Genomic DNA, 25,512 nt, shown 5'->3' on the forward strand with positions numbered 1-25,512 from the left:
CACATCGTGTGTATTGAATATGATATACCAAATTGAAAGAAGTACAAGTAAATTGCTGTTTCACCTGGAAGGATTATTTGGGGCCCTGGATAGTGGAAGGGAGGAGGTAAAAGAGCAGGTGTTGCATCTCCTGCGCTTCCACGGAAAGGTACTCTGGATGCTGGGGATGACTGCGGAATGGACCAGGGTGTCACGGAGGGAGCGGTCCCTTCAAAATGCTGAGAGGGGAGGGGAGGGGAGGGGAAGTTGTGATTGGTGGTGGGATCACGCTGGAGGTGGTGGAAATGGTGGAGGATGATCAATTTAACGTGGAGGCTGGTGGAGTGAAAGGTGAGGACAAGGGGTGGTTCTGAGAGGGAGGGGAAGGGGTGAGAGCAGAGGTGCGGGAAATAAAACGGACACCGTCGAGGGCCATGTTAACCACAGCGGAGGGGAATCCTCTGTTGAGGAAAAAGGAAGACATGTCAGAGGCACTAGTGTGAAAGGTGACATTGTCAGAGCAGATGAGACGGAGATGGAGAAACTGGGAGAATGGAATGGAGTCCTTACAGAATGCGAGGAAGTGTCATTCAGGTAGCTGTGGGAGTTAGTGGGCTTATAGTGGATACTGGTCAAAATCCTATCGCTAGAGATGGAGATGGAGAAGTTGAGGAAGGGAAGGGAAGAGTCAAAGATGGACCATATGAAGGTGAGGGAAGGGTAGAAATTGGATGCAAAGTGAATGAAATTTTCAAGTTCCGGGCAAGAGGTCAGGAGTCATCGAGGAGGCGGTGCGGGAGTCCGGGGAGGCCAATAAAGGCCCAACAGTTGGAGGGCAGCGGTGAGTCGTCAAGGAGGCGGCGGGGGAGTCCGGGGAGGCTTATAAAGGCCCAACAGTTGGAGGGCAGTGGTGAATCATCGAAGAGGCGGCGCGGGAGTCCGGGGAGGCCTAATAAGGCCCAATAGTCGGAGGGCAGCGGTGAATCATCGAGGAGGCGGCGCGGGAATCCGGGGAGGCCTTTAAAGGCCCAACAGTCGGAGGGCAGGGGTGAGTCATCGAGGAGGCGGCGCGGAAACCGGGGAGTCTGCTAAAGGCCGAACAGTCAGAGGGCAGCGGTGAGTCGTCAAGGAGCCGGCGCGTGAGTCCGGGGAAGCATATCAAGGCCCAACAGTTGGAGGGCAGCGATGAGTCATCGAGGAGGCCAGCTGGTGCAACTGGTGCAGGGAGGCAAGGAAAAAAGAAACAAAAAGAAATCAAAGGGTGACATCACAGCCAAGGGAGTGAGTGATTGGCTGGTGATTGGTAAGTAGCTTTTCTTCTTTTTCTTTTCCTTTATCCATAGGTAACCTTTGGCATTGTTGCCAAATTAAGTTAATTTAAGTGTTAAGTCATGGCAGGAGAGCCCAGACCCGTGTCATGCTCCTCCTGTGCTATGTGGGAACTGAGGAACGCTTTCAGTGTCCCTGACGACCACATTTGCAGGGAGTGTAACCTGCTGCAGCATCTGACAGACCACATTGCGGCACTGCAGCTGCGCATGGATTCACTCTGCAACATCAGTGATGCTGAGGATATTGTGAATAGCACATTTAGTGAGTTGGTCACACCGCAGCTGGAGGTTACTCAGGTAGATAGGGAATGGGTGACCATCAGGAAGAGCAGTGGAAGGAAGGTAGTGCAGGGATCCCCTGCGGTCATCCCCCTCCAAACCAGATACACAGCCTTGGGTGCTGTTGGGGGGTATGACTCACCAGGGGAGGGCAGCAGCAGCCAAGTTCATGGCACCGTGGGTGGCTCTGCTACACAGGAGGGCAGGAAAAAGAATGGGAGAGTTATAGTGGTAGGGGGATTCTATTATAAGGAGAAAAGATAGATGTTTCTGTGGCCGCAATTGAGACTCCAGGATGGTATGTTGCCTCCCTGGTGCAAGGGTCAAGGATGTCTGGGAGCGGCTGCTGGACATTTTGGAGGGGGAGGGTGAACAGCCAGCATATAGGTACCAAGGTTATAGGAAAAAACGGGATGAGGTGAATTTAGGGAGCTAGGAGTTAAATTAAAAAGTAGGACCTCAAAGGTAGTAATCTCAGGATTGCTACCAGTGCCACGTGCTAGTCAGAGCAGGATAGCTCAGAAGAATACGTGGCTTGAGGAATGGTGCAAGGGGGAGGGATTCAAATTCCTGGGACATTGGAGCCGGTTCCGGGGGTGGTGGGACCAGTACAAACCGGACGGTCTGCACCTGGGCAGGACCGGAACCAATGTCCTCGGGGGAGTTTTTGCTAATGCTGTTGGGGAGGGGTTAAACTAATATGGCAGGGGGATGGGAACATATGCAGGGAGACAGAGGGAAGTAGAATGGGGGCAGAAGCACAAGATAGAAAGAAGAAAAGTAAAAGTGGAGGGCAGAGAAACCCAAGGCAAAAAATCAAAAAGGGCCACATTACAGCAGAATTCTAAAGGGGAAAAGTATGTTAAAACGATAAGCCTGAAGGCTCTGTGCCTCAATGCGAGGAGTATTCATAATAAGGTGGACGAATTAACTGCACAGGTAGCAATTAATGAATATGATATAATTGTCATTACGGAGACATGGCTCCAGGGTGACCAAGGCTGTGAACTCAACATCCAGGGTATTCAACATTCAGGAATGATAGATCTAAAGGAAAAAGAGGTGGGGTTGCATTGCTGGTTAAAGAGGAAATGAACGCAATAGTAAGGAAGGACATTAGCTTGGATGATGTGGAATCTGTATGGGTAGAGCTGCGGAATACCCAAGGGCAGAAAACACTAGTGGGAGTTGTGTACAGACCACAAAACAGTAGTTGTGAGGTTGGGGACAGCATCAAACAAGAAATTAGGGATGCATGCAATAAGGCTACAGTTGTTATCGTGGGCGACTTTAATCTACATATAGATTGGGCTAACCAAACTGGTAGCAATATGGTGGTGGAGGAATTCCTGGAGTGCACTTGGGATGGTTTTCTAGACCAATATGTCGAGGAACCAACTAGAGGGCTGGCCATCCTAGACTGGCTGATGTGCAATGAGAAAGGACTAATTAGCAATCTTGTTGTGCGAGGCTCCTTGGGAAAGAGTATATGGTAGAATTCTTTTTTAAAATGGAGAGTGACCCAGTTAATTCACAGACTAGGGTCCTGAACTGAGAGAAAGGTAACTTCGATGGTATGAGACGTGAACTGGCTAGAATAGACTGGCAAATGATACTTAAAGGGTTGATGGTGGATAGGCAATGGCAAACATTTAAAGATCACATGGATGAACTTCAACAATTGTACATCCCTGTCTGGACTAAAAATAAAATGGGGAAGGTGGCTCAACCGTGGCTAACAAGGGCAATAAAGGATAGTGTTAAATCCAAGGAAGAGGCATATAAAATGGCCAGAAAAAGTAGCAAACCTGAGGACTGGGAGAAATTTAGAATTCAGCAGAGGAGGACAAAGGGTTTAATTAGGAGGGGGGAAATAGAGTATGAGAGGAAGCTTGCTGGGAACAGAAAAACTGACTGCAAAAGCTTCTATTAATATGTGAAGAGCAAAAGATTAGTGAAGACAAACATAGGTCCTTTGCAGTCAGAATCAGGTGAATTTATAATAGGAACAAGAAATGGCAGACCAATTGAACAAATACTTTGGTTCGATCTTCACGAAGGAAGACACAAATAACCTTCCGCAAATACTAGGGGACAGAGAGTCTAGTGAGAAGGAGGAACTGAAGAAAATCCTTATTAGTCAGGAAATTGTGTGAGGGAAATTGATGGGATTGAAGGCCGATAAGTCCCCGGGGCCTGATAGTCTGAATCCCAGAGTACTTAAGGAAATGGTCCTAGAAATAGTGGATGCATTGGTGATCATTTTCCAGCAGTCTATCGACTCTGGATCAGTTTCTATGGACTGGAGGGTAGCTAATGTAACACCACTTTTTAAGAAAGGAGGGAGAGAGAAAATGGGGAGTTATAGACCGGTTAGCCTGACATCAGTTGTGGGGAAAATGTTGGAATCAATTATTAAAGATGAAATAGTAGCACACTTGGAAAGCAGTGACAGGATCGGTCCAAGTCAGCATGGATTTATGAAAGGGAAATCATGCCTGACAAATCTTCTCGAATTTTTGAGGATGTAACTAGTAGAGTGGACAGGGGAGAACCAGTGGATGTGGTGTATTTGGACTTTCAAAAGGTTTTTGACAAAGTCCCACACAAGAGATTGGTGTGCAAAATTAAAGCACATGGTATTGGGGGTAATGTATTGATGTGAGTAGAGAACTGGTTGGCAGACAGGAAGCGGAGAGTTGGGATAAACGGTCCTTTTCAGAATGGCAGGCAGTGACTAGTGGGGTGCCGCAGGGCTCAGTGCTGGGACCCCAGCTATTTACAATATATAGATGAAGGAATTGAGTGTAATATCTCCAAGTTTTCAGATGACACTAAGCTGGGTGGCGGTGTGAGCTTCGAGGAGGATGCTAACAGGTTGCAGGGAGACTTGGACAGGTTAGGTGAGTGGGCAAATGCATGGCAGATACAGTAAAATGTGGATAAATGTGAGGTTATCCACTTTGGTGGCAAAAACATGAGGACAGAATATTATCTGAATGGTGACAGATTAGCAAAAGGGGAGGTGCAACGAGACTTGGGTGTCATGGTACATCAGTCATTGAAAGTTGACATGCAGGTACAGCAGGTGGTGAAGAAGGCAAATGGTATGTTGGCCTTCATAGCTAGGGGATTTGAGTATAAGAACATAAGAACATAAGAATTAGGAACAAGAGTAGGCCATCTAGCCACTCGAGCCTGCTCCGCCATTCAAAAAGATCATGGCTGATCTGGCCGTGGACTCAGCTCCACTTAGCTGCCCGCTCCCCGTAATCCTTAATTCCCTTCTTGGTTAAAAATCTATCTATCTGTGATTTGAATACATTCAATGAGCTAGCCTCAACTGCTTCCTTGGGCAAAGAATTCCACAGATTCACAACCCTCTGGGAGAAGAAATTCCCTCTCAATTTGGTTTTAAATTAGCTCCCCCGTATTTTGAGGCTGTGCCCCCTAGTTCTAGTCTCCCCGACCAGTGGAAACAACCTCTCTGCCTCTATCTTGTCTATCCCTTTCATTATCTTAAATGTTTCTATAAGATCACCTCTCATCCTTCTGAACTTCAACGAGTAAAGACCCAGTCTACTCAATCTATCATCATAAGGTAACCCCCTCATCTCCGGAATCAGCCTAGTGAATCGTCTCTGTACCCCCTCCAAAGCTAGTATATCCTTCCTTAAGTAAGGTGACCAAAACTGCACGCAGTACTCCAGGTGCGGCCTCACCAATACCCTATACAGTTGCAGCAGGACCTCCCTGCTTTTGTACTCCATCCCTCTCGCAATGAAGGCCAACATTCCATTCGCTTTCCTGATTACCTGCTGCACCTGCAAACTAACTTTTTGGGATTCATGCACAAGGAACCGCCCTCCGGGAGCTGCCTGTCTTTTACAGGGAACTCATCAGGGTCTGGAACAAAGTCTCCTCCAAGCGCAGCTCTCCGCCGGCTGGAGTGGCGGCCGTCCTGCAGGAGCCGCTGCTCGGGAATCCGTACCTCCACGACCGAGGTTTTATGTGGCGGTCGGAAGAGAGGGCTGTGGCTGGTGAGGTGACCAGGGTCAGTAACCTGCTCGATGGCGGAGAAGCGGGCTGGATGGCGCCAGACACGCTGGCGCGGCGCCTAAATTCTGCCAACGTCCGCCACGCGGCCGATGCCATCGAGTCGCTAAAAACAGCTCTGGGCCCTGACTCCGTTAGGTGCATCGAGGAGGCTCAAGCACGTGGGGAGATCCCGTCCGAACTGACCCCCGTCCGGACAGAATTCCTCATCGGCGCCAAACCCCGGAACCTCCCTCGGGGGCCGGCGCCTCACAACTTGAGCCGCCTCGGGGAAATCCCCTCCGTGCCTTTCAGTTCCACGCGGAGTGGTTTCCTGTACGGGCTGCTCCTGCACACTCTCAACTTTGCCATCCTCGCCGGCCGTCCGGACACGCCATGGCGTACCATCTTGCCGTCCGGAGGAGGCGGGGGTCCCCGATGGAGGGCACTCTACGCAGGGGTCCTCCCACTATTCATCGGGGACTTGGCCTGGAGGGTGGTGCACGGAGCAGTGCCGTGCAACAAATTTTTAAGCCGGTTCACGGACTCCCAGGCCGCCTGCAATTTCTGCGGTCTGGAAGAGTCCGTGTTCCATGTTTTTATGGAATGTACAAGGTTGCAGCCCCTGTTTTATTATTTGAAGGGGCTGCTCCTGAAATTCTGGCTGCACTTCAGTCCCACTCTCCTGATCTTTGGGCACCCTGTGCGGAGGGGAGCGGGTAGGTCCGAAGGCCTCCTCGTAGGACTGCTCCTGGGCACGGCCAAGGGTGCCATCAGCCGGTCCAGGCAGCGGGCGGTCAAGGGGGTCGTCCAACCTGACTGCCTGCCTCTCTTCCGCTCTTACATCTGGTCCAGGGTGTCCTTGGAGATGGAGCACGTGGTGTCCACCGGTACGCTCGCGGCCTTCCGCGAGAGGTGGGCACCGGAGGGACTGGAGTGCATCATCACGCCCGGCAACCAAATTTTAATTTGATTTTACGTTTTAAAGTTTATTTTGTTTTAATTGCCGGTGCTTTTAGTGTCCCCTTCCCTTTTTTAGGGGGCACTGGAAAATTGTGATTTTAGTGCCCAAAAAAAACCAAAAAAATACCAAAAAAAAAACAAAAAAAAGAAAAACTCAAAAAAAACAAAAAAAGGAAAAAAAGGGCCTTGTAAATGTCTGGTGTGTCACCCAGGTTGGGTGGCACGATTTAATGTTTTATGTTTTTGCAGGTAGACTCTAAAAGAGTTTCATGCACAAGGACCCCCAGGTCCCTCTGCACCGCAGCATGTTGTAATTTCTCCCCATTTTACTGGGTTTTTTTCCAAGGTGGATGACCTCACACTTTCCGACATTGTATTCCATCTGCCAAACCTTCTCCCATTCACTTAACCTATCTAAATCTCTTTGCAGCCTCTCTGTGTCCTTGACACAACCCGCTTTCCCACTAATCTTTGTGTCGTCTGCAAATTTTGTTGCACTACACTCTGTCCCCTCTTCTAGGTTATCTCTGTATATTGTAAACAGTTGTAGTCCCAGCACCGATCCCTGTGGCACACCACTAACCACTGATTTCCAACCCGAAAAGGACCCATTTATCCTGACTCTCTGCTTTCTGTTCGTCAGCCAATTCTCGATCCATGCTAATACATTTCCTCTGACTCCGCGTACCTTTATCTTCTGCAGTAACCTTTTGTGTTGCACCTTATCGAATGCCTTTTGGAAATCTAAATACACCACATCCATCGGTACACCTGTATCCACCATGCTCATTATATCCTCAAAGAATTCCAGTAAATTAGTTAAACATGATTTCCCCTTCATGAATCCATGCTGCGTCTGCTTGATTGCACTATTCCTATCTAAATGTCCCGCTATTTCTTCCTTAATGATAGCTTCAAACATTTTCCCCATAGGAGCAGGGAGGTCTTACTGCAGTTGTACAGGGCCTTGGTGAGACCTCACCTGGAATATTGTGTTCAGTTTTGGTCTTCTAATCTGAGGAAGGACATTCTTGCTATTGAGGGAGTGCACCGAAGGTTCATCAGACTGATTCCTGGGATGGCAGGACTGACATATGAGGAGAGACTGGATCGACTGGGCCTGTATTCATTGGAGTTTAGAAGAATGATTGGGGATCTCATAGAAACATATAAAATACTGACGGGACTGGACAGGTTGGATGTAGGAAGAATGTTCCCGATGTTGGGGAAGTCCAGAACCAGGGGACACAGTCTAAGCATAAAGGGTAAGCCATTTAGAACTGAGATGAGGAGAAACTTCTTCACTCAGAGAGTTGTTAACCTGTGGAATTCTCTACCGCAGAGAGTTGTTGATGCCAGTTCGTTGGATATATTCAAGAGGGAGTTAGATATGGCGATTATGGCTAAAGCGATCAAGGCGTATGGAGTGAAAGCAGAAAAGGGGTACTAAGGTGATGATCAGCCATGATCTTATTGAATGGTAGTGCAGGCTCGAAGGGCTGAATGGCCTACTCCTGCACCCATTTTCTAAGTTTCTGTGAGAGCAGGAAACAGCACCGATACAGTCATCAATGTATCAGAAAAAGAGTTGAGGGAGGGGACCCTTGTAGGACTGGAACAAATAATGTTCCACATATCTGACGTAAACACAGGCATAGTAGGACCCATGCGGGTTCCCATAGCAACACCTTTAATTTGGAGGAAGTGAGTGGAGTTAAAGGAGAAGTTGTTCAATGTGAGAACAAGTTCAGCCAGGCGGAGAAGTTGGGTTGTGGTGGATGGGGACTGGTTGGGCCTCTGCTCAAGGAAGAAGCGGAGTGCCCTCAGGCCATTCTGGTGGGGGATGGAAGTGTAGAGGGATTGGACATCCATGGTGAAAAGGAGATGGTTGGGGCCGGGAAACTTGAAACTGTTAAAGTGACTGAGGGCGTCGGAGGAGTTGCGGATGTAGGTGGGAAGGGATTGGACATTGAAGAAAAATTAGAGTCGAGATAGGATGAAATAAGTTCTGTGGGGCAAGAACAGACTTAAATGATAGGTCTACCGGGGTAGAACTGTTTGTGGATCTTGGAAAGCAGGTAGAAGCGGGCTATGCGGGATTGGGAACTATGAGGTTGGTCGCTGTGGAGGGAAGATTTCTAGAGGAGATGAGGTCAGTGACGGTCTGGGAAATGATGGCTTGATATTCAGTGGTGGGGCCATGGTCCAGGGGGAGGTAGTAGGATGTGTCAGAGAGTTGGTGATCAGCCTCTGCAAGGTTGCGGTCGGTTCGCCAAACAACAACAGCACCACCCTTGTCAGTAGGCTCGATGACAAGATTGGGGTTGAATCTGAGCGAGCGGAGTGAGTGAGGCGAGCAGAGAAATTGAGACGGCCGATGTCCCATCGGCAGTTTGCAATGAAGAGTTCTAGAGAGGGTGGGAGGGGTCCAGGTAGCGCAAGAATTCTAAAAATGGGAGAAAGGGTCAGCTGTGCAGGGGGAAGACACCTCGCCGAAGAAGTGGGCATGGAGGCGAAGGCTGCAGAAAAATAGCTCAGCATCGTGACGAGCTCGAAATTCATTGAGGTGGGGGTGTAAGGGGATGAAGCTCAGGCCTTTGCTGAGGACTGATTGTTTGGGGTCAGAGAGGGGAACGTCAGAGTGGATAGTGAAAACACAGCATGGGGTGAGATTGGAAGTAGGGGTGGGATCAGAGGGAAGTGTGGGGGAAGAAGGCTCCGGAGGGGCCTTGGTGTCCAAGAGTTGTTGAAGTTTACGATCCTTGACACCTGAAAGGAAGGGAAAAAGTTTTTGGTTAAAGCGTCGGATGAGGCAAAGGATGAAATGGAACTGTAGACCAGGACAGCTTCGAGATAGTGAGTCAGTGCTGCTGGAGAGAGAGGTCGAGAGTGTGCATGTGGCAGCGCATAGCATTGAGTGTGGATCGCAGGATGCGGCGAGAGCAGTGATTTGAGGATGTCGTTGAGCAGTGGTTTGAAGTTTCCCAATGTCGGGTCTGTCAGCGCTGAGCAGACCCAACAGGCAGTGGTGGCCGACCGAAATAAACTCATTAGCATCTAGTTGACAGATGCTTAACAGGCTTTTTTAACTTACCTTTTCACTTTAACTTCACGGTCAAGTGAACCATGATGTTCGGGGACCACGGCTGTCAACCTTAGGCAGGAGTTCAGTGGCCATTGCTCCAGCAAATACTTGACAGCTTCAAATGTACAGTAAAAGCTCCCACCTGACAGATCATCACATTCCTCAGCCACAAGCTGTTTCTCAGTTCATTTCCAGCACAGATTCTGCAGGCTTTCCTCTTTCCACTCTCCATCCATTTTTACCTCACTGGAAGAACTCTCTCACCATTGACAGAATGATTCTGTCATCTGTACTTCACCTGCCCTCTATTTCATCAACATGGGCACCCTTTATACTGTCTCAGCTTGGTCGTCAGAATCCGACCACAATGAGCCCCAACACCAGCAGCACCAGGCACACCAGCAGCATAAACAACAACACCAAACTTCTCCGCAATTGTCTGATGCTGTACACGAAAGAAAGAATCAACACCTGAGTACATTGCCGCCTGGGAGACCATGGTCTCACCATGACCACATTTACCTCACTTGATACTGTACACCCATTTGGCTGCCACATGATGCGCCAGGTTGGCACCACCCCACACCAACACCATAAAGCATCCCTACAGTGTCCAAACCATTCCTTTCACACTCATCAGCATTGCGCGGGGGTGCTGTTATGTCTCATCATTCACTGCACTCACTAAGCCACTTCCAAAGGTGCACACAAATCTGTCCAAGAATGGAATCTGTTGAAAATAAAGGTTTCAATAATTGACAACACATTAACAGAAACTTTACATGAACATTGGATAAAACACCCAAGTGCCTACCCTTGTGTGTTGTTAGTTGGTATGATTGCACTAGGATGAGGGTAAGTGTGAGGGGTGGCTAGAGAGATGGGCAAGTGATAATGTAGATAGAGAGGGATGGCTGGAGGTGCAAAGTAAGTTGGTGTGAGTAAGTATGTGCAGGGGTAGGGAAGGCAGAAGGATGGGGATGTGATGAGAGGCACAGCAGGATGAAGGTGCGTGTCGCTTTGTACTAACATTTTGTGATCTATTGAGATCATCGAAAGGTTTGTGCCACTACAGCCAAGTCCTCCCGACGACATCCCCGCTTCTGACCTTCTGTGCAATGTGCCAGGCTGTGTTGGTCTTCTGGGATGTCCGTTCCACCCATGATAAGGGAAGAGGAATGCTCTGCGTGCTCTGACTCCCTCTATAAGCATATGGAGGGAGTCATGAGAGAACTTGAGTGCGGCTGTACACCTCTGTGCAGTGCTTGTCAGTGTTTACAGCACCTCAATGCAGTAGAACACAGACAGCACAAATGTCAAAATAAATTTGGCCACGGTCTCGTTAAGGAAACCGGCTGATGACGTGTCATGAATGACCTCACCAGACCCGCTTCCTCTAATTGGACTGGGCGGGCTTAACAAGCCCGATCAACGGAAAATCATTTTGCAGAGCGGGATGGAGCGAGCAGCTGGTGCCAGCTTGGTGTATCATGTGGCAGCCAGGGTGTACAGCATCAAGTGAAGTAAATCTGGCCATGGTACGGCCGCCCCTGGCCTCCCGGGCACCAATCTGCTCGAGTGCTGATGCCCTATGTCCTGAGCAGCATCTGTTTGCAGGGAACTTTGGTGTTGTTGTGGTGCTGCTGGTGTACCTGGTGCTGCTGGTGTTGGGGATGATCGTGTTGGGATTCTGATGACCAAGGTGAGAGAGTATAAAGGTCACAGATGTTAATGGAATAGATGGCAGGTGAAGTAGAGATGACCGAAGCGATCTGTTAATGGTGAGAGAGGTAAGGAGGTCAGACTGGATGGAGACTTGTGTAAAGACATACATCATTCTGAATCTGTTGTGGAAATGCAGTGAGGAACAGCTTGTGGCTGAGGGAAGATATCCTGTAAGGTGAGAGTTTTTACTTTGCATTTGAAGCTCATCAGCTGACTCAATAGCCACTGAACTCCCGCCTCAGTTTGACAGATGTGATCTACGAACAGTGTGGACCCAGTGGCAAGCTATCAAACACAAAGGTAAGCTGAAAATCATTCTTAAGTGTTTCTAAACAAGCCACTAATGACCTGAATTGGGTTGCCTGCAGTTGCCTGTCAAGTCTGCTCAGCGCTGACAGACTCGACATCGGGAAAAGCGCCACTTCTGAGCCCCTGTCAAAAATATCAAATTTCCCACCTGACCCACCATCAATCCTACCCGCTGACCCCCCTGAAAAATTCCAGCCTAGCTTTTTATTCCAGATTTATTTAATTAACTGAATTTAAATTCTCCAGCTGCTTTGGTGGGATTTGAACTTGTGTCTCTTGGATTTCTAGCCCAGTAACATAACTACAATGTTAGTGCAACCTCGGGTTTTAAAAGTGATAGCTGCAGAGATAGTGGATGCATTGGTTTTGATCTTCCAGAATCAAGAGAGGGAGAGTGAAAACAAGGAACTATCGGCCAGTTAACCTGACATAAGTAGCAGGAAAAGTGCGAGAATCTATTATTAAGGACATAGAAACAGGGCACTTGGAAAATTACAATATGGTTAGGCATAGTCAACATGGTTTTATGAAAGGGAAATCATATTTGTTAAATCTGTTAAGAGTTTTTTGAGGGTGTAACTAGCAAGGTAGATAAGGGTCAAGCAGTGGATGTAGTCTTTTTGAATTTTCAGAAGGTATTTGATAAGGAGGTTGTTACACAAGATTAGTGCTCATACAAAGCTGGATGGGAAAATAAGCTGTGATGAAGTTGCAAGGAATCTGTAAATTGATATAGACTGGTTAAGTGATTGAGCAACATATAACGTGGGGAAGTGTGAAATTATCTGCTTTGGTAGGAAGAATGGAAAAGCAGAATATTTTTTAGAAAGTGAGAAACTAGTAAGTGTTCAGAGGGATTTAGAGGTCCTCATACACAAATCACAGGAAGTTAACATACAAATACAGCAAGCAATTAGGAAGGCAAATGGTATGTTAGTCTTTATTGCAATGGTGTTGGAGTATAAGAATAAGGAGGTCTTGCTTAATTATATAGGGCTTTGATGAGACCATACCTGGAGTAATGTATACAGTTTTGGTCTCCTTACCTGCCTGGATATATATGCCTTAGAGGCGGTGCAACAAATATTCACCAGATTGATTCTTGTGATGAGAGCTGTTCAATGAGGAAAGATTGAGTAGAATGGGCCTAAACTCTCTGGAGTTTAGAAGAATGAGAGGTGATGTAATTTAAAGTATACCATTCTTAGAGGGCTTGACAGGGTAGATGCAGGGCGGATGTTTTCCCTGACTGAAGAGTCTAGAACTAGTAGTTATAGTCTCAGGATAAGAGGTCGCCCATTTAGGACAGAGATGAGGAGAAACTTCTTCACTTAGAGGGTTGTATATATTTGGAATTTTCTACCCCAGAGAGCAATGGATTTTCAGTCGATAAGTATATTCAAGACAGAGATTGATAGATTTTTGGGCACTAAGGGAATCATGCGATATGGGGATCGTGCGGAAAAGTGGAGTTGATGTAAAAGTTCAGCCATGATCTTATTGAATGGCGAAGCAGGCTTGTTGGGCCGTGTGGCCCTACTCCTGCTCCTATTTCTTATGTTCTTATTGTTGTGTATGGAGAAAGAGTCAGACTGAACACTGTAAGCGCAAAGTAAAGTGTGACCTTAGTCTTTTATTGCAGGTCTCCAGAATGCCTCTCCAACCTGTGAGGCCTCCTTAAATACCTGTGCTCCCAAGGGATTGTGGGATCCCTTGGGACTCCAGGGGATGAGCCCTCTGGTGGCTGTACAGAGCAAATTCAAGGTTACATATATAACAACACTTCCCCCATCCCCCCCCCCCCCCCCCCCAAAGTCAACAGTGAAACTATTTACAATGTGAGTCGATCTGGGGCCCTTCTTGCCCTGGTTGATCGTCTCGGTGTAAAAGCTGGTATTGTTGGATCATTTGTTGGGTCCTCGCTGAGCTGCTGTGCAGTTGGCCTTGCTGGGCTGCTGTGGATGATGGGTTCTGCTTCGTGGTCAACCGTGGTGTCGGTTGCCACTGGTGTGTATGTTGGAGGATGAAAGAAGGTAGGGTCCAAGGTGGGTTGCTCAGAATGGTCCGTAAATCCGAGTTTGATTTGGTCCAAGTGTTTCCGGTGAATGAGTCGATTTGAAAGTTTGACCCGAAACACCCTGCTCCCCTTTTTGGCCACGACAGTGCCGGGAAGCCACTTGGGACCTTGTCCATAATTCAATGCAAATACAGGATCATTGATTTCAACCTCGCGTGACACATTTGTGCTATCATGGTATGTACTTTGTTGAAGTCGCCTGCTCTCTACCTGTTCATGTAGATCAGGGTGAACTAACGAGAGCCTTGTCTTAAGTGCTCTTTTCATGAGCAGTTCAGCAGGAGGGATCCCAGTGAGCGAGTGGGGTCTCATGCGGTAGCTAAGCAAGACTCGGGATAGGCGAATCTGCAGAGCCTTCAGTTACCCTCTTCAAGCCTTGCTTGATGGTTTGCACTGCTTTCTCTGCCTGACCATTGGACGTTGGTTTAAACGGTGCAAATGTGACATGTTTGATGCTGTTACGGGTCATGAATTCTTTGAACTCAGCACGGGTAAAATATGGCCTGTTGTCGCTCACCAGGATATCGGGTAGGCCGTGTATGGCAAACATGGCCCGCAGACTTTCAGTAGTGGCAGCAGACGTGCTAGCCGACATTATCTCACATTCAATCCACTTGGAGTATGCGTCTACAACTACAACGAACATTTTACCCAAGAACAGACCTGCATAGTCGACGTGTATCCTAGACCATGGTTTGGAGGGCCAAGACCATAAACTTAGCGGCGCCTCCCTGGGTACATTGTTCAACTGCGAGCATGTATTACATCTGTGACGTAGGACTCTAAGTCCGCAACGATACCAGGCCACCACTCGTGGGATCTGGCTATCGCTTTCATCATTACGATGCCTGGGTGGAGGTCATTGTTGAAGGTGTCTCTGACCTTCTTCGGAACCACTACACGATTGCCCCACAGAAGGCAGTCTGCCTGTATAGACATTTCATCTTTGCGCTGCTGGAACTTTCCTGAATTTCCACTGGGACACTGGACCAGCCCCCGTAAAGCACACAGCTTTTGACTAGGAATAATAAGGGGTCCTGGCTCGTTCAGGTTTTGATCTGCCGAGCAATAACGGGTGACTGCTCACTCTCAAATGCTTCCATAACCATGGCTAAATCTGCGGGCTGCGCCATTTTCACCCTCGTGGTGGGCAATGGCAGCCTACTGAGAGCATCGGCGCAGTTTTCTGTGCCTGGCCTGTGGCTGATGGCATAGTTGTATGCGGACAATGTGAGCGCCCATCTCTGGATGCGGATCGATGCGTTGGTATTTATCCCTTTACTCTTCAAAAACAGGGATATGATTGGCTTATGGTCAGTTTCCAATTCGAATTTTAGCCCAAACAGGTATTGATGCATTTTATTTACCCCATAGACACACGCTAACGCTTCTTTCTCAATCATGATATAGGCTCTCTCAGCCTTAGACAGACTCCTGGATGCATAAGCAACCGGTTGCAGTTTCCTGAAATCATTAGCTTATTGCAAAAAACACCTGACGCCATATGACGACGCATCACATGCTAATACCAAACGTTTACATGGATCATACAACACAAGCAATTTTTTTGAGCATAACAATTTTCTTGCTTTTACAAAGGCATTTTCTTGGCTTTTGCCCCAAACACATTCGTCCCCTTTTTGTGGTAAGACATGCAGTGGTTCTAACAGTGTGCTTACAGCCAGTAAGAAGTTACCAAAGTAGTTCAGGAGTCCCAGAAACGACCGCAGCTCCATCACGTTCTGTGGCCTCAGTGCATTCTCGATTGCCTCCATCTTCACATTGGTGGGCCTGATGCCGTCCGCCGCAATCCTCCTTCCCATGAACTCCACTTCAGGCGCCAGGAATATGCACTTCGAGCATTTTAAACTGAGCCCCATGTGGTTGAGTCGAATAAGTACCTCCTCCAGGTTCTGCAGATGCTCGACTGTGTTCCGACCTGTGACCAAGATGGAAGACCACAGTGTGCGGGACTGACTTCAGTAAGCTTTCCATGTTTCTCTGGAATATCGCCGCCGCTGATCGAATTCCAAACGGGCATCTGTTATAAATAAAAAGACCTTTGTACGTGTTGATGCAGGTGAGGGCCTTCGATGATTTCTCCAGTTCCTGCGTCATGTAGGCTGAAGTCAGATCCAGCTTCGTGAAAGTCTTTCCTCCCACCAGCCTTGCAAAGAGGTTGTCGGTCTTTGGTAGTGGGTATTGGTCCTGCATGGAGAAACAATTGACAGTTACTTTGTAATCGCCACAGATTCTGATGGTGCCATCTCCCTTGAGGACAGGAATGATCGGGCTGGCCCACTCGTTGAACATGATTGGTGAAATGATGCCCTCTCTTTGCAGCCAGTCTAGCTCGATCTCTACCCTTTCATCATGAACGGAACTGCTCTCGCCTTGTGATGGATGGGACGCGCCCCTGGAATTAGGTGGATCTGCACTTTTGTTCCTTGGAATTTCCCGATGCCTGGTTCGAACAGCGAAGGGAACTTGTTTAAGACCTGGGCACACGAAGTGTCATCAGCGGGTGATAGCGCTCGGACATCGTCCCAGTTCCAGCGTATCTTTCACAGCCAGCTCCTGCCGAGCAGCATGGGACCATCACCCAGTACCACCCAGAATGGTAGCTTGTGCACCGCTCCATCTTGGAGACTTTTACAGTAGCACTTCCGATTACGGGAATCAGTTCTTTCTTGTAAGTTCTTAATTTCGTACGAATTAGAGTTAAGACTGGCCTTGAGGCTTTGTTGCACCACAATCTTTCGAAAGTCTTTTTGCCCATGATGGACTGGCTCGCGCCCGTGTCCAGTTCATAAGAACATAAGAACATAAGAATTAGGAACAGGAGTAGGCCATCTAGCCCCTCGAGCTGCTCCGCCATTCAATAAGATCATGGCTGATCTGGCCGTGACTCAGCTCCACTTACCCGCCCTCTCCCCGTAACCCTTAATTCCCTTATTGGTTAAAAATCTATCTATCTGTGACTTGAATACATTCAATGAGCTAGCCTCAACTGCTTCCTTGAGCAAAGAATTCCACAGATTCACAACCCTCTGGGAGAAGAAATTCCTTCTCAACTCGGTTTTAAATTGGCTCCCCCGTATTTTGAGGCTGTGCCCCCTAGTTCTAGTCTCCCCTACCAGTGGAAACAACCTCTCTGCCTCGATCTTGTCTATCCCTTTCATTATTTTAAATGTTTCTATGAGATCACCCCTCATCCTTCTGAACTCCAACAAGTAAAGACCCAGTCTACTCAATCTATCATCATTAGGTAACCCCCTCATCTCTGGAATCAGCCTAGTGAATCGTCTCTGTACCCCCTCCAAAGCCAGTATATCCTTCCTTAAGTAAGGTGACCAAAACTGCATGCAGTACTCCAGGTGAAGCCTTACCAATACCCTATACAGTTGCAGCAGGACCTCCCTGCTTTTGTACTCCATCCCTCTCGCAATGAAGGCCAACATTCTATTCACCTTCCTGATTACCTGCTGCACCTGCAAACTAACTTTTTGGGATTCATGCACAAGGACCCCCAGGTCCCTCTGCACCGCAGCATGTTGTAATTTCTCCCCATTCAAATAATATTCCCTTTTACTGTTTTTTTTCCCAAGGTGGATGGCCTCACACTTTCCGACATTGAATTCCATTTGCCAAACCTTAGCCCATTCGCTTAACCTATCCAAATCTCTTTGCAGCCTCTCTGTGTCCTCTACAGAACCCGCTTTCCCACTAATCTTTGTGTCATATGCAAATTTTGTTACACTACACTCTGTCCCGTCTTCCAGGTCATCTATGTATATTGTAAACAGTTGTGGTCCCAGCACTGATCCCTGTGGCACACCACTAACCACCGATTTCCAACCCGAAAAGGACCCATTTATCCCGACTCTCTGCTTTCTGTTCGCCAGCCAATTCTCTATCCATGCTAATACATTTCCTCTGACTCCGCATACCTTTATCTTCTGCAGTAACCTTTTGTGTGGCACCTTATCGAATGCCTTTTGGAAATCTAAATACATCACATCCATCGGTACACCTCTATCCACCATGCTCGTTGTATCCTCAAAGAATTCTAGTAAATTACTTAAACATGGTTTCCCCTTCATGAATCCATGCTGCTTCTGCTTCATTGCACTATTCCTATCGAGATGTCCCGCTATTTCTTCCTTAATGATAGTTTCAAGCATTTTCCCCACTACAGATGTTAAACTAACCGGCCTATAGTTACCTGCCTTTTGTCTGCCCCCTTTTTTAAACAGAGGCGTTACATTAGCTGCTTTCGAATCCGCTGGTACCTCCCCAGAGTCCAGTGAATTTTGGTAGATTATAACGAATGCATCTGCTATAACTTCCGCCATCTCTTTTAATACCCTGGGATGCATTTCATCAGGACCAGGGGACTTGTCTACCTCGAGTCCCATTAGCCTGTCCAGCACTACCCCCTTAGTGATAGTGATTGTCTCAAGGTCCTCCCTTCCCACATTCCTGTGACCAGCAATTTTTGGCATGGTTTTTGTGTCTTCCACTGTGGAGACTGAAGCAAAATAATTGTTTAAGGTCTCAGCCATTTCCACATTTCCCATTATTAAATCCCCCTTCTCATCTTCTAAGGGACCAACATTTACTTTAGTCACTCTTTTCCGTTTTATATATCTGTAAAAGCTTTTACTATCTGTTTTTATGTTTTGCGCAAGTTTACCATCGAAATCTATCTTTTCTTTCTTTATTCCTTTTTAAGTCATTCTTTGCTGTTGTTTAACATTTTCCCAATCCTCTAGTTTCCCATTAACCTTGGCTACCTTATACGCATTGGTCTTTGATTTGATACTCTCCTTTATTTCCTTGGTTATTCACGGCTGGTTATCCCTTCTCTTACCGCTCTTCTTTTTCACTGGAATATATTTTTGTTGCACACTATGAAAGAGCTCCTTAAAAGTCCTCCACTGTTCCTCAATTGTGCCACCATTTAGTCTGTGTTTCCTGTCTACTTTAGCCAACTCTGCCCTCATCCCACTGTAGTCCCCTTTGTTTAAGCATAGTACGCTCGTTTCTGACACAACTTCCTCACCCTTCCATTGACACCGGGAGTCCATTTAGTTCAACATTCAGCATTATCGGGGGACAATTCGTGGTGAGTGTGTGCGCCCCATGTACCACTGCCTTCTCGGTCTGAGGCTCTGGTTTGTCGTGATCCTCCGTGGATCTGTCCTCCTCTGCAACATGGTGATTGCAGGTTTAACAGGATTAGCAGCTCGCCAGCACATACACTGGAGGTGTCCCATTGTTCCACAGCCCTTGCAAACATACCATGTGAATCGGCATGAATGGAAATGAAAATCACCCCCGCAGCACCAACAAGCTGTTAATGGCCTTGCATTCATTACCCTTGATGGTGGACTCAGACATCTGCAGACGTGCAGCTGCAGGCATCTGTGACCTGCCCTGTACATTGTGATTCGAAAACAACATCACTTTGTTCACAGTACTATTAGCAGCACTTGTGTGCTGAGAGATTTGCTTCGTATTGTCACTGGTGGCAATGAATGCCTGGGCTATCGCTACGGCCTTACTCAAGGTTGGGGTCTCTACAATCAAAAGTTTGCGAAGTATGGTTTCGTGGACAATGCCAAGTACGAAAAGGTCTCTGAGCATGTGCTCCAAATGTCCTTCAAATTCGCAATGTCTTGCAAGGCGTCTTAGCTCGGCGACATAACTCGTCACTTTCTGGCCTTCAGACTTTTGTACGTGTAGAACCGGTACCTCACCATCAGAATGCTTTCGTTCGGATTCAAATGCTCTCAGACCAGTGTGCACAAATGATCGTACAATTTCTCCGTGGGTGTCGCTGGAGTGAACAGATTCTTCATGAGGTCATACGTTGGTGCCCCACAGATGGTGAGGAGGATCGCCCTTCGTTTAGCAGCATTCTTTTCCCCATCTAGCTCGTTGGCCATGAAGTATTGGTCAAGACGCTCCACTAAAGTTTCCCAATCATCTCTCTCTGAGAATTTCTCCAGGATGTCCACTGTTCTCTTTGGGCTCGCTATCTGTATCTCGTCGCCAGTTGTTGTGTATGGAGAAAGAGTCAGACTGAACACTGTGAGCTCAAAGTAAAGTGTGACCTTAGTCTTTTATTGCAGGTCTCCAGAGTGCCTCTCCAACCTGTGAGGCCTCCTGAAATACCTGTGCTCCCAAGGGATTGTGGGATCCCTTGGGACTCCAGGGGATGAGCCCTCTGGTGGCTGTACAGAGTAAATATAAGTTTGTATATATAACATTTATGTTCTTAACACAGATAATTTTAATACAAACCAGTAGCACACAGAGGAAATTGGCCTCTCCCAAGTGTAACTCCGTGACGGAGGTGAATAAATTTGCACTCAACATGGAACATCACAAACACCTAAAGGCTTTGTTGCAACTTTTGGGAATGGATTATACCCACTATTAATGGTGTGCTGAGTTCCTGTGAGGCCATCAATGTAAGATGCAGCATCCTGGCATTGGGAGTCCTCACACGCAGGTCTGCTGCCTTTGTAAAGTTGGGGGTTGGGGGAATGGAGGTACTGCCCCTTACCAGTCAAGGACTGGACATCAGCTATATGGAGATACACCAAAATGGTCGCAGGTTTTCAATTCTCTTGTGTAGAGCAGGACTTACTGAGGCTGATTTCACATCTTCACACTCCTGGCCGGGTCCTTACCCACTAAAAATGAAATGTTGTAAAATTGGTTCAGCTATATTGAATAGGGCATATCAAGTAGAGCAGAACATGCTATGCAGTGTGTGTAAGCATAGAATCCACCTACTGTGTAGAAATATCATTTTTGTTAGCATTCATTAGGATTGAGAGATTGTAACAATTAACAAAAACTTTCACAATTATAACACTTTAATGCAATAAAACATCAAAGTGCTTCACAGAGATGAGAATAATCTGACAACGAGCAATGTTAGGAAAAAGGTGTGGTGACCAAAGTCAAGAACATAAAATAATTTTGAGGCTTTTGATCTAAAGGACAAAGGTAGCAAGTCAGCGGGATTTGCGAAGAAAGTTCCAGAGTGGGGGCTGAGATTGATGAAGACTGCTGCTGAAGATGGAGTGGAGGGAGTGAATATCCAACATTGGTGAGAGACAAAATAGCAGAGGGCACAAACAGAAACATAGGACTAAATGAGATTGCCAAGGTTGGGAGGGGAGAGGCCATGGTAAGCATAGTAGACAAGGCTAAGAATTTTAAAAATGATGCATTGGGGATGTTGAGCCAATAAAGATTGGTGAGGACAAAGGTGATATGAGAGTAGGAATTAATAAATGGTAGTATAGTATTCGATGAGTTGCAATGTGAAGGGGATGAAAGAACTTCGGAGGTCAGCAAGAAAAGCGTTGGAGTAATCAGACTTTAGGTGACAAGAGCAGGGATAAATATTTCAGCACCGAGTGGGGTTAAGGCAGGAGCACAGTTAGATACTGTTGCAATGGTGGTAGCTAGGATGTGGAATTTGAAGCTCAGCTCAGGGTCAAACATAACAATGTGATTGTGCATTATTAGGCTCAGCCTTGTGAGCTATCAGGGGGAGAGATAAAATCCAGGACTATGGTGCAGAATTTTTGGTGGGAGCTGAATGGGATGGCTTCAATCTTGTAGATTTTTAATGGAAGGAAATACTTGCTCATCCAGGACCTGTTGGTGGATAAGCAGTTGAACATCACACTTGAGTCAAGGATGTGGCAAAGGGATTGAACTGGCTTATCATCAGCTTACATGTGAAAGCTAATTCCATGTCTAAGCACGATGTCACTGAGGGGCAGCATGTAGACAAAGAAAAGAAAGGAATTAAGGATGGAATTTTGGGGTACATACAAAGTGACCATGTATAGGAAGGAAGGAGCCATTACAGGAGATGTGCTTTATTTATTGAAACAGGTAGGGTAGTGGTTTACAGGTAAGCACAAAGTAAAGACAATGGAGGAGGATGGAATGGTTGAATGTATTGAATGTCAGAGAGGTCAAGGAGGACAAGAATGAATTTATGGTCGCAGTTACTAATTGGTGACGTTGATCTGTTAGTCTTAGTCCTTGGGAAGGGTAAAATCTGGATTGAAGACATTCAAGAAGGGGAGAATATCACAGATAGGCACTGAAGTTAATGGTGACAACATGCTAAAGAACATTAGAGAGGAACGGAGGAACGGGAGGTTCAAGGATGGGTTTTTGGATGGTCATGATTGGTGGCAATCTTGGAAGGTGAGGAATTGAGGCTAAAGAGAGGAAGCCATTGATAATGTCAGTGAGTACTGGCTGAGGAGTAGGTAGCTGTGACATGGAAAAAGACCTGTTGGGATCAAAGGTGCAGGAAGTGGGTGTCCTAGAGGTGATGGTGGCAGTGTGGCTGTCATCAACAAATCATACCTTGGTCTGTTTCCCTATTCCTCCGGCACTTTCTCCTCCTTTGAACCTCTCACCTTATTCCACCCCTCTCACCTCTCATTTAAAATTCACGTTCGCTACCGCCCATCCAGTATGATAAAAATGTTATCACGGATATATCCTCACTGCTTTCCTCCCTCAGCCCCTGCACTGAATGACTTCTCATCCTCTGAGATTTTAATCTCCATCTCAATTCATCATGCTCTCTTTCCTCTGAGTTCACTACCATCCTGTTCTCCCTTAATCTCTCCCTCCATGAGAATTCCTCAATCCACATTCATGACCATCCTCTTGACCTTGCCATCTCTCGTGGACTTGCTATTCCTACCATCTCAATTACAAATAAGGCCATCTCTGACCATTTCCTTGTATCATTCGCCACCCATATCCCCTTTCCCCAATCCAAATCTACTTCCTTTTGCATTCGTCCTTGGAAAAAACTCTCTACAAACTCTCTTACAAATGCACATATCAACTCCAAACTGTCCAACCTTTGGCCCACTTTTCACCATGACATTTCTACAGCCACCGACCTGCTCAACCACACCCTCACCACCACCTTTGGTGCTCTGCTCCCTATTAAAACCATTACTCTCTCTCTCATCCTGGCCGTTCCCCCTGGTATGACCTTCATCTTCGCTCCCTCAAACCCAAGGGGCGCAGACTTGAATGGATGTGGCGGAAAACTAGTTTAGTCATTCACCACCAGATCTGGCTCGACCACATAAAACATTATTGGGTCCTACTCTTGTCTGCAAAAACTCCCCACTATTCCAGGATCATTCTGGAATGAAAGATAACACCCAGCTACTATTCTCTACTGCTAACCGTCTTTTTAATCCCCTCTCCCCTGACTCCACCACACTCACCTCCAACAACAAGTATGAGGAGCTCATGGACTTCTTTGTCTCAAAGATTGAGACCATCCGATCAGCTGCCTCTGCGAGTTCCCGAACATGCTCTGAGGCTCCCCCCTACCCTAGCCCGAAACTCCCGTCTTTCTCTAGTTTCTCTTTGATCTCCCCTCTTGATCTCTCCAAGCTCATCTTGTCCATGAGACCCACTTCCTGATCGCTTGACCCTATTCCCACTAAACTACAGACCATCCAACTTCCTTTATTGGCTCCCATATTAGCCAACATTGTTAATGGTTCTCTCTCCTCGGGTACTGTTCCCCTCTCCTTCAAATCTGTGGTCATTACCCCTCTCCTCAAAAAAACAACCCTTGACTTCACTGTGCTTGCGAGCTATCGCCCCACCTCCAAACCCATTTCTGCTCCAAAATCATTGAATGTGTTGTCACCTCTAAAATCCGTGACTATCTTTCCCAGAACTCCATGTTTGAATCCCTTCAATCTGGTTTTTGCCCCTGCCACAGTACCGAAACAGCTCTCATAAAAATCCCACCTCATCCTCCTGGACCTGTCTGCAGCATTTGACATGGTTGACCACTCCAACCTCCTCCAACGCCACTCCACCATCATCCAGCTGGATGGGACTGCACTCGCCTTGATCCATTCCTATCTATCTAATCGTAGCCAGAAAATCTCCTGCAATGGCTTCTCTTCTCACTCCTGCATCGCTTCCTTTGGTGTCCCCCAAGGATCTATCCTTGGCCCCCACCTATTTCTCATCTATATGATGCCCCTTGTTGATATCATCCAAAAACATGGAGTCAGTTTCCACATGTACACTGACGACACCCAGCTCTACCTCTACCTCTCCACCACTTCTCTCGATCACTCCATGGTCTCTAAATTGTCAGACTGCTTATCCGACATCCAGTACTGGATGAGTAGGAATTTTCTCCAATTAAGTATTGGGAAGACCAAAGCCATTGTCTTTAATCCCCACCACAAACTGCGACCTACAACCACTGACTCCATTCCTCTCCCCAGCATCTATTTGAGGCTAAACCAGATTGTTCGCAACCGAGGCATCATATTTGACCCTGAAATGAGCTCTGGCCACATATCTGCAGCATAACTAAAACCGCCAATTTCCACCTCCGTAACATTGCCCGCCTCTGCCCTGCCTTAGCTCTTCTGCTGATGAAGTCATCATCCATGCCTTTTTTACCTCTAAACTTGACTACTCTAATGTACTCCTGGCTGGCCTCCCACATTCTACACTACATAAATTTGAGGTCATCCAAAACTCAGCAGCCCGTGTCCTAACTTGCACCAAGTCCTGCTCACCCTCTGCTCGCTGACCTATATTGGCTCCCGGTGAAGCAACACCTCAATTTCAAAATTCTCATCCTTGTTTACAAATCCCTCCATGGCCTTGCCCCTCCCTATCTCTGTAATCTCTTTCAGCTTTGCAACCCTACGAGATGTCTGTGATCCTCAAATTCTGCCCTCTTGAGTATCCCTGATTATAACTGGTCGTGCCTTCAGCTGCTTGGGAACTAAGCTCTGAAACTCCCTCCCTAAACCTGTCCGTCTCTCTACCTCTCTTTCCTCCTTCAAGACGCTCCTTAAAACTCACCTTTTTAACCAAACCTTTGGTCATCTGCTATAATTTCTTCTTCTGTCGCTCGGTGTCAAATGTATCTGTTTTGTCTTATATCAGTTTAGGGAGCTAGGAGTTAAATTTAAAAAGTAGGACCTCAAAGGTAGTAATCTCAGGATTGCTACCAGTGCCACGTGTTAGTCAGAGTAGGAATCTCAGGATAGCTCAGATGACTATGTGGCTTGAGGAGTGGTGCGGAAGGGAGGGATTCAAATTCCTGGGACGTTGGAACTAGTTCTGGGGGAGGTGGGACCAGTACAAACCGGATAGTCTGCACCTGGGTGGGACCGGAAACAATGTCCTCAGGGGAGTGTTTGCTGGTGCTGATGGGGAGGGGTTAAACTAATATGGCAGGGGGATGGGAATCTATGCAGGGAGACAGAGGGAAGTAGAATGGGGGCAGAAGCAAAAGATAGAAAGAAGAAAAGTAAAAGTGGAGGGCAGATAAATCTTAGGCAAAAATCAAAAAGGGCCACATTACAGCAAAATTCTAAAGGGGCAAAGGGTGTTAAAAAGACAAGCCTGAAGACTCTGTGCCTCAATAATGTGATTTAATAATGGGAAATGTGGAAATGGCTGAGACCTTAAACAATTATTATGCTTCCGTCTTCACAGTGGAAGACACAAAAACCATGCCAAAAATTGCTGGTCATAGGAATGTGGGAAGGGAGGACCTTGAGATGATCACTATCACTAGGGAGGTAGTGCTGGACAGACTAATGGGATTGAAGGTAGACAAGTCCCCTGGTCCTGATGAAATGCATCCCAGGGTATTAAAAGAGATG

Source organism: Pristiophorus japonicus, chromosome 2 (genome assembly GCF_044704955.1).
Source record: "Pristiophorus japonicus isolate sPriJap1 chromosome 2, sPriJap1.hap1, whole genome shotgun sequence".
NCBI lineage: Eukaryota > Metazoa > Chordata > Chondrichthyes > Pristiophoridae > Pristiophorus > Pristiophorus japonicus.